Source organism: Parambassis ranga, chromosome 5 (genome assembly GCF_900634625.1).
Source record: "Parambassis ranga chromosome 5, fParRan2.1, whole genome shotgun sequence".
NCBI classification, from domain to species: Eukaryota; Metazoa; Chordata; class Actinopteri; family Ambassidae; genus Parambassis; species Parambassis ranga.
Genome location: NC_041026.1, coordinates 2,392,147 through 2,402,827, shown reverse-complemented (window position 1 = coordinate 2,402,827; position 10,681 = coordinate 2,392,147). Strand labels below are relative to the sequence as shown.

Below are 10,681 nucleotides of genomic sequence, written 5' to 3'. Positions count from 1 at the left end.
TTTTTGTACAGCTGAACTCTGATGACCAACTCAAACAGAGAAAACCGACAAAGCTTTAGTGTCTTCCGTCCCCCTTAGCAGTGATTCAGAGGTCCTGCTGAAGCTGGATCACATGTTTGTTCTACAGTGTGAATCTTCCTCATTCAGACATATTGTGTGCAGACATCAATGGAGCATGAAGAGAGTCAGTCTGTGGATTCTTCCAGCTCTAAATAAACACTGAGATTATCATCAGATTATATTGTATATATAGTTTGAATACATCAGTGTTACCATCTACATATATATTAAAATCCATTCCTCTGTGGGATCAATACACTTTAACCTTTGGGGTTCAGATCAGAGTCAGAACTGTTTTTATTGATCAACGTTCAATATTCACGCAGCAGTAGAATCCTTTATGACGTCATCACTGTCCGCCTCCGGCTGCTGTATGAGCAGCGGTACGTCACGACGTAAAACCTCAAACACTTTAATATAGACGAGCTGAAACTAAAGAAAGTCCCATTCACAGATCACGCTGTTTATCTGTCGCCTTAAATGTTGCAGAAAGTCGTTTCACAGAAAGCAGAGAGAGTTTTTAAAGGAGCCGATGACGTGAGAGATCAGCCAATCAGAGACTGGAGGAGGTCATGTAGGAAACACTCCCCCTCCCATGCGGTGGAAACCATGACGCCTGGTTCAGAACCGGTCTGTCCACTTTCTGTTTGTTTATTTTCAGTGGTTCCAGTCGGCTGCACACGGACACAAGGTAAGAACACATATGTTCAAACAGCACGGATTCTGATAGGAAGAAGGCTCGAAAGAGACATGGGAGGAGTTGTTGAGCCAAGAACCACGTGGAGGACCCTGCCCCCCTCCAGCTGCGTTGCGACACAGCCCCTTTCCTGTCCTTACAGGGCGGCGGGGTTATTCTCTTTTCTTCACGCTGTAGCACATGTTCTTGTTAATAAATCACTCCTCTCGGGTTAACAGCTTTCTCTTCTTCTCTCCCACTCCCACAGACACACACGCACACACGTCACTGCGCGGTCCTCTTAAGGAGACATATCACTCACATACCCGATCCTAAACTATTCGCTGCTCACTCATATCAGAACATATACAGGTGAACAGTGCAATGTTTGATTTTTTTTCCTAGAGCTCTGTTCCTGCACATAAAGCGGGCCTGCAAAGTCCACACCTGTGACCTCAAATGGTGGTGACTGTTGTTCTGTCCCTTGGTAGTGGTGCAGTAGTCTGTTGTCCAGCCTTTGCCTTGAATTTCTTGCAAAGTACACAACTCTCTTGACTATCTGCCGTGCCCTCAAAATCCAGTATTTCTCTCTGGTTTGCACTAAAGTGTCTCATACACCTGAGTGCATCATCTTCTCATGTTGATCCTGCACCAACATTTCTGTGTATTGGTGGTTGTTGGGAAGAATCCATGGGTGCTTTTGTCTGTATGAGAAGTGAGAATGCTTCATCCAGAAACGGCTTCAGCTCTCAGATTTTGGAATCGGTGTTGGGTCTTTTTCCTGCTTTCAGGAGAGCAATATCAGGGCTGAAACTCTGAGTCTGAGTTATCTTAATCCAGTTTTTTTCTGCTCTCAGTTCACCACACATTTTTGTGCTGGAGCGTGTGTTGGTGATAAACCTCTTTATCCAGGCTGTCACTCTGAACACAGTTTTTACTGTTTTACTAAGCTTACTGTATCTTTCCAGACATAAGACAGGTTTTAAGAGCTCTGTGTTCTGATGAACCAGCTGTACAGCAACCGGATACTTGGGACTGAGTTCAGCGTTCACCTCATAACTCCTCCCTCCCTAAGTCATGTTGTGTGTCCTTGGGCAAGACACTTCACCCTAGCCTGTGGCGCACCTTGCTAGTCATTTTATGACACTGCTTGGCAGCAGCCTTAAACAATTTCCCTCTGGGATTACTAAAGTATCTAAAATTAAAAAAAAATCTTCTTCAACAGCATCCTGAGTGTTCTCTGAATGGTCAGAGATGGGCAATGCACTCTGCTGCAGGTCCTGTACAGTTAGACCTCTGGAAGGAGGGTCAGCTGGGTTCAGTTTACCTTTACAGTGTGACCATGACTGTGGGTCGGTTAGAGACTGGATTTCTGTCACCCTGTTTGATACAAACTGTTTCCACTTGTGAGCAGAACTTTGGATCCAGTGTAGCACAATCATTGAGTCTGTCCACAGTTTGATTTGCCTCCTGTCCATCTGCAGTGCTTTTATGAGGGTGCTCCCGAGCCTGGCTGCTATTACAGCTCCCATCAGCTCCAGGCGTGGGGCAGGGTCATTGTTTTGAGAGGGGCCACCCTGGACCTTCGTTTCTCCCTGTAGATAAGCAACTGCGCTATAGGCCTTTTCACTGGCATCACAGAATACATGTAGTTTTAAATCCTTTCTGTTCTGTGGCTGCAGGTGTGTTCTGTACCACCGTGGGATTGACAGCTGGTGCAGTTGAGGAAGCTCTGAACACCACTGCTGCCATGTTTTTGTCAGATCAGGTGGTAATTCCTTATCCCACTCAAGCCCTCTCTTCTGCATTTCTTGAAAGAGACACTTTATCCTGATGGTGAAGGGTGTCAAAAATCCCAGAGGATCGAAAATCCGAGCAGAGGACTGGAGAACACTTCGTTTGGTGTTTTTTCTTTCTTTCAGAATGATAAGCAGCCCTCTGAGGTCGAACACAAAGTCATCAGTTGGTGGTCTCCACACTAAGCCCAGTACCTTCAGCACTGATCTGTGTGTTTCTGGTTCTGTAGTGCAGTCCATCAAGCTCTCTTGCCATTTTTCTTTGAGCTCAGGAGAATGTGTCATCCATTTACATAGATCCATTCCTGCAGCTGACATAATGTTCTTTGCTGCTGTGGTTACAGCATGGGCTTCGGTCACCTCACATGCACTTGCAATATAGTCATCCACGTAGAGTGAGGAGCTTATGGTTTCTACCACGTGTGGATGTTGTGACTCATATTGTTTGAAATGCTTTCTTATGGTTGCTGCGAGCAAAAATGGGCTTGAAGAAGCTCCAAACACCACTCTTGTCATCCTAAGCACACGCAGCTTCTCATCCTGCTCCTCTGTTGGTTGACCTGTGAACCACAGAAATCTTGGAGGTTTCTTCAAACCTCTGCAGTGCCTCAACATCCTCTGGACTCTTAGGTTTCTCGTTTGTGATGCCCAGAGATTCAAGTTCCCAGAATGCATGCATCCTCACTGAGCTGGATGTGCATACATGTTGTCTCAGTCATGCTGGACACTGCTACTGGACCCTGCACTGCCCATCCAAGGGTGCTCTCTAATGCCACAAGGCTCTCTGTCAGTCTCTCTATCCTGCCTGACACTATCTTCCAGTAGTAGTCCGAACTTAATTAACACAGAAAGTTCAGGTTTATCATCTCCAGGTTTTCAGGTAAGTAAACTTCTCTCTCTTACAAAGGGCATCATTGCAGTGAATGGCAGTCTTATATTGGCTCCAAAAATTCCTGCCACTTCTCAATAATAAGCTTTCTCACTGTTTGGTCGCTCTGCTGAGAGCTGGCAGAATGTGCGCTGACGTCACTTGGTTGCCAATACTCACAATACATTCGGTGAGCGCGCGTCTTCAAACTGATGATGCGGTCTCTGTATTCCTCTGCTAGTTCAACCTCCGATTCAACGTCCGCCAGCGAAGTGTGTTCTTCCATCACATGATCATGACGTTGTACGTCTCTCCTCCCACCCAGAGAGGACAAACCACCTTTTTCCGGTCAAGAGCCATGGCCTCAGACTTGGAGGTGCTGATTCGCATCCCAGCCGCTTCACAGTCAGCTGCAAACTGCCCCAGTGCACACTGGAGGTCCCGGCTCGATGAAGCCAACAGGACAACATCATCTGCAAAAAGCAAAGATGAAATCCTGTGGTTCCTGAACCAGATCCCCTCCGGTCCCTCGCTGCGGCTAGAAATTCTGTCCATAAAAATTATGAACAGAACCAGTGACAAAGGGCAGCCCTGCCGGAGTCCAACATGCACCGGGAACAGGTCTGACTTACTGCCAGCAATGCGGACCAAACTCCTGCTCCTGCCATACAGGGACCTAACAGCCCTCAGCAGAGGGCCACGGACCCCATACTCCCAGAGCACCTCCCACAAGATGCTGTGAGGGACGTGGTCAAACGCCTTCTCCAAATCCACAAAACACATGTGGACTGGTTGGGCGAACTCCCACGAACGCTCCAGCACCCTGCAGTGGGTATAGAGCTGGTCCAGCCTTCCACGAATCTCATCCACCCCCAGTGCCTTGCCACTGGGGAGCTTTTTGACTACCTCGGCAACTTCAGAACAGGTGATAAATGAGTCCACCACTGAGTCATCAGCCTCGACTTCCATAACGCAAGGCGTGTTGGTGGGATTGAGGAGACCCTCACCTCCACTGAATACAGTGTTGGCAGAGTACTGCTTCCCCCTCTTGAGGTGCCGGATGGTTTGCCAGAATCTCTTTGAGGCTGACCGATAGTCCTCCTCCATGGCCTCCCCGAACTCCTCCCAGGCCCGAGTTTTTGCCTCTACAACTGCCCTCGTTGCATCACGCTTGGCCTGCCGGTACCTGTCAGCTGCTTCTGGAGTCCCACAAGCCAACCAGGCCCGATAGGACTTCTTCTTCAGCTTGACGGCATTCCTGAACTCCGGTGTCCACCACCGGGTCCAGGGGTTGCCGCCGCGACAGGCACTGGAGGCTTTGCGGCCACAGCTTCGTACAGCCGCATCGACAATGGAGGTGGAGAACATGGTCCACTCAATGTCCCCAACCTCCCTCAATCTGGGTGAAGCTCTCCTGGAGCTGGGAGTTGAAGATCTCACTAGCAGAGGGTTCGGCCAAATACTCCCAACTTACCCGCACAGTACGTTTGGGCCTGCCGGGCCTGTCCAGCCTCTTCCCCCAGCAACGGATCCAACTCACCACCAGGTAGTGATCAGTTGACAGCTCAGCCCCTCTCTTCACCCGGGTGTCCAAAACACACGGTCGAAGATCAGATGACACGATTACAAAATCGATCATTGACCTCCGGCCTAGGGTGTCCTGGTGCCAGGTGCACGGATGGACAACCTTGTGCTCGAACATGGTGTTCGTTATGGGCAAACCATGCCCAGCACAGAAGTCCAATAACAAGACACTACTCGGGTTCAGGTCAGGGAGGCAGTTCCTCCCAATCACGCCTCTCTCCAGGTGTTACTGTCACTGCCACCCAATCCACTATGCACCGGCCCCTTACAGTTCCTCCCACCGGTGGTGGGCCCATGGGAGGTCGGCCCCACGTCACTCCTTCGGGCTGAGCCCGGCCCCAGCTGCACCATACCGGGCGACGTCACAGTCCTTCTTTGACTTTTCTTCATAAGGGGTTTTTGGACCACTCTTAGTCTGGCCCATCACCCAGGACCTGTTTGCCTTGGGAGACCCTGCTGGGGGCATTAAGCCCCCAACAACATAGCTCCTAGGATCATCTGGGCACTCAAACCCCTCCACCACGATAAGGTGGCGGTCCATGGAAGGGAGCTCCTAGAGCATTATGGGTAATGAAGTATAATACTCTCAAACAGTCTAATACCTATAAATATTATTCTACACTCTAACTAAAGATTTAAATCAACTCTACTGTATACCTTTAACTGGTTATCCATCACTTATGTATATTTCAATTTAATTAATTCATTAACTAGACAACTAGATTTTCCTCCTTCCCTATAAATAAATTCTCAACATCTCTCTTGACAGTAGAAATAAACAGTATAATTATTATTAAAGCAAATAAAAAATAAACATAGGTACAGAAGCTGTGCAGAACCGAACTACAGAACAAGTCGAGTTCTGCCGCTCTGCTTGTACACTTATCTCGCTATAATGTGATAGTGATAAAAAATTCTACTGTAGCAGTTCAGTGCTTCCGTATTCACACACACTGATGGAGGCTGTATGGATGAAATCGTTTGTGTATGATACCTGATGCAGGTGTAACGCCCTGGACGAAACGTTTAGGGCAGAGGTGCCATTTAGAAAATGTTTTAATGTGAGACTCCGTTTACACAGCCAGGTATTTTGAAAAAAGAATATTTCCTTCCCTCCGCTTTCCAAAATAACATTGTGCACACATCATCAAGTTCCCGTTTACAATAACCCACACAAACACGCTCCCAAGAGCCGCCATGACTACGCCAGGCCTGTGGGTGGCAGCGTAGGAAGGAGGAGAGAGCCTCATCGATGCAGTGTCAGAAGTTGTTCCAAAATGCTGAAACTCGAGATCTGACATGTCTCCGCAGTAAGAGGAGCTGTGTTTAAAATGCAAACACATAAAAACTGCTGACGCCAACAGAAATGAAACGCTACCTGGAATGCTTCCATCACTAGACTACAGCTGCTCTGTCTCCCACAGGTCTCCAGGAACAGCCAGCCTGAGAACCTGAGGGCAGCAGCTGTGTGGACATTTTATCTAACTTTTAGTTAGTTATGTTACATTCATAACTGTTTACTTCTAGTTATGATTTTATTGTTTTATTATGTGGTTTAACTTAATTATTTATTTATGTTATGCAGTAAGTACTTTCAGCTCATTTTTAGTCTTATTGTTTGTTTGTTTGTTTTATTGTGTGATTTCATGGATTTCTCTGGTGTGTGTTTCCTCAGTGTGTCCTCACATTGCAAACCTTGCTGGAAGTAACGACGGCGTCTCCTTGGTCTGTATGTTTTTATCTTTCTATCCTGTTCTTATTTACTGTATACAAGTACAAGTGTGTATCTGGGGGTCTTATTGATTTATGTCTGTAAAACACTTTGTGTTACAGTATTCTTGTTATGATCCTGTGTGTGTTCCTTGTTTTGTATTCATATTGTTTATCCCTTTTGTTATTTATTAGTATTTTTGAGATTTGTTTCCTCTTTCTCTGCTCCTCTTGTCTTCCCTGCTGTTCTCCCTTCCTCCTGTTCTCTGCTCCTCAGTCCTTCCCTCTCTCCTCCTCTAGCCTCCTCCCTGATTACCAGCTCCTCCCTAGTGTTCAGATGAAGAGTTACCTTGGCTTTTGAATAAAGCTCGCCTTCAGTGCTTAACTTCACCTGCATTTGGGTCCTCCTTTTACACCGCTCATAACAATTCTGTATGAAAGCTGCTTTATAAATAAAGTTTTGATTGATTGATAAAGTAGTAGTAGTAGTAGTAGTAGTAGTAGTTTGCTGGCTTTCAGCTAGATTTATCAGTTAAAACACAGTAAAAATAGAGATTGTTTTTTTTATTTTATTATCATCATTTAGCAGCCTCTCTCTTCACTTAATGTCCACAGCACCATCACACACTGGACTGGGCAGCTTTATACTGTAAAATGTAATTTAACTACACATTGTTATTTTTAATTTAAGATCTCTTTCTAGATTATTTTGACCTGTGAAAAGTAGCTCGCGATCCAAAATGCTGTGGACACCCCTGATTTAGGGGAACTCCAGGGTTGATGGTGGAAAGTGAAAACAGCACGTTAATTCAGGATGGTTAGGAGTTCTTTACTGGACACTGATTTCTGCTGTGCAGAGATGTTTCAGTGCAGACTGTAGATCTGTTTGGAAAAAGTGTGACTGATGGTTTTTAACTTTGACAGCTTCCCTCACATCTGTCTGACTGAACCTGATGACTCTTCACCTCTGTGTCCTCTCACAGAGAGAAGATGATCCTGCTGCTCCTCATCCTCACCTCCTCAGCAGCAGCACTTGAAGTGAAGGAGACACAGAGCTCCTATCAGGCAGAGGAGAACCACCACATCACACTGGAGTGGACGTTCCCCACAGACACTCAGACTAAGACTGAGGACATTCATGTCCTCTGTGATCATTTTACCAAACAGAAAGTATCAGTCCTGTATCTGGTCCATGCTGGTGTTGAGCTCTCAGAGTCTGTGGATGAAGGTTTTTCAGGAAGAGTCCAGAGTGACACAGACGCCCTCAGAGAAGGACGAATCAGACTTCATCTGTCCAGACTCAGGACTGAAGACTCTGGTCTGTATGTGTGTGATGTGAGGACAGCTTCTGGTTCTGGTTCTTCCAGCTGTGAGCTCACAGTCTCTGGTGAGTAAGTTAAAGCTGCTGTCTGCTGAGAACTGTCTGATTTCTGTTCTTCTAACTGTAACATATAATATTCTGTACAGACAGACAGCATCAGGTTCAATTCAAACAGTCCACATGTTCATTTAAACATCAACAAGTCTCAACTCACATTTTTGTCCTTTACAGCAGCTGCTGCTCAGACACACACTGACAGACCAGCTCTTAGTCCATCTCTGGGTCCACCAGCAGACCGAGGAGGACAGACAGTCCTCATCATTGGACTGACACTAGGAGTTCTCCTGATGGTCTTTGTAGTTTCATTTTTTGTTTTTAGAGAGAAACTGAAGTCTTGTGTCTCAGAACAACAACCCTCCACATACAATGCTGCTTCTGGTGAAATTAAGATACTAACTGAGTAATTAATATGAAATGACATCAACAGCACATGAAGGGTTAAACACTGAAGTTAAGCTTGTCCACTCAGGTACTGTGTTGTGTTGCTGTTGTCAGTCTCCTCTGCACATTTCATACACTACATGCTGATGAGGAACTCACCATTCAGACAAGATGGTGGAGTTCAAAGTATCTGTTGCACTTTTATTTTCTTACATGAAGAACTGAAAATCTTTTATACTTTATTTAACCCCTGTCATACAACAGTATTTACACTGTAAGAAGTTCAGCACAGTAAGTGTTGACATGTAGTGTGTTATTCTTGTGCTGCAAGAGGAGATAACTGATGTCATTAACTTCAGGAACAAGACCACATCATGATTATAGAGTCTGACCTCTCTGTGTGTTTCAGACTCTTCATCCTCCTCCTCCTCATCCTTTAACTCTTTCAGGCTGTGAACCTGCTGAATCAGCATGTCGCTGTGCTCTAATAAAGACTGTAATTAACTGTTCAGTGTCTGTGTCCTCAAACATGCTCCAGAGCTTCTTCTGTTCTCATGAAACGACTCTCTGGCGCCACCTGCTGACAGGAAATGGATGAGCTGCTGTGTGGGTTCAGAGGAGAACATGATGAGAGCAGGAGGTCAGAGGTCACTGCAGCAGACTGCTGCTGTGTGACTGTAGAAGAGCTGCCACAGTCTGCAGCTCCTCTCTGTGGGTCACACACTGAACTGCTGCTTTGTTTCTATTGACCCACAGTTCTGTTCAGACTGGTGACAGTTTATTGTGTCACATGTTCACAGCCAGGATGCTGCTCTGTCTTCAGGCTCCTCCCTGACTGCACCTATGATCTGAGCTCATTGCTGGCAGCAGCAGATGTTTGGGGGTCTCTCATGGAGGTTCAGTACAGATGTACAAACAAAATGGCTGCAGAGTTCCTGGAATCATCCAACAATAGTTTCACTTTCAGCAGCTCTCTCTCTCTCTCTCTCTCTCTGAGTGTGTTGTTGTGAAACAGTGAACCAACAAAGTAAATCCAGTGAATGTTTCAGAGACCTGATGATAAAGACTTGCACAAGTGTGGGTCTTTATAACGTGGACTCACACTTAGTATGCATGGCATCTGGTGTGCCTCGTCTCAGTGTCATGCACGCCACAAGTGCCACTCTGCTTAATAAAGACTCTGAGTTGGTATGAGTGATGATTTGGTTCTGCTGTTTCTCATGGACTCAGTGTGTAGTTGTAGCAGCCTCAGTCACTGACACGTCTGTGCCACACTAAGAAACAAACTGCTGACGTCAAGGTCATGTGACTTGATTGTTTTCTGGGGATGTAGGGGTTAATGATGCTATTCTGATATTTCTCATAATGAGCGTCCTCACATCCTCCTGAAGCATGAACAGACAGAAAGCATAACAAGCATCAAACCCGTTCAGGTCTGCAGGTTTGGCCCCTAGGGTGCCCAGAGGCTCTGGAATCACCACTGCATGGACGACATTTGATGCGTCATGTAACAGGGGGCGCATGGCTCCGGTCAGTGAAAGAAGACACTCACTGAATGTTCAGGGGGCCGCGTCATGCTGGATGCTGCTCATGCCAGAATACACTGCAGTAACTGCTGCACCACTGCTGGGAGCCCCAGAGCTGTGGGAGAAGGATCCAGTCCTTCAGGTATTGCAGCACATGACTGCAGGATGGGTAAAGGCTCAGACATGCATTCAGGACGGAGGAACAAACCTGGTTGGAGAGCTTGGTTCTGGTCGGTGGAGCGAGGCCGGTGCACAGCTGGCTCCACACCGGCGTGCAGGGAAGCTATGGGCTGAGTCTGAGATCACTCCCTAATCACTGTATATGGCCCTATATAGAGCCTCCACCAGGTTGTACTGCTGTCCGAATTCTTAGTGAGAAATTCTAGAGCCCATATGGGACCCTCAGTGTGTCCCACAAGGATGGACAGGACTCAGCATTGCACTGACAGCAGCAGTTTGTTGTTAATGTCTCTATGTTCTGCACTCACTCAAATCAGATGATCAATACAGGTCATCAATACAGCTGCCAAACCTAAAGCTAATGCTAAGCTAAGTGTACAGCTGCTCAAAGGTCTTCAGCTTTATTACAAACACAGACGGAGACAGGAGGACAAAGAAGGAGCAGAGGACAGCTGTCTCACTGATCTGGACAGGGGTCAGCAAAGAGTGTTGTTAGTTTCTGCTGGATCTGTTACAGCA

At 46.5% G+C, this 10,681-nt stretch overlaps 1 long non-coding RNA gene across 1 annotated transcript; it reads left to right on the top strand.

Moving 5' to 3' along the window:
• Window positions 1-652: 652 nt before the first annotated feature.
• On the top strand, window positions 653-7,851 carry LOC114435290 (uncharacterized). Its single transcript, XR_003670568.1, has 3 exons — window positions 653-751; window positions 6,660-6,709; window positions 7,678-7,851. It is a non-coding gene; the product is annotated as an uncharacterized LOC114435290 (long non-coding RNA).
• The last annotated feature ends 2,830 nt before the right edge of the window (window positions 7,852-10,681 follow it).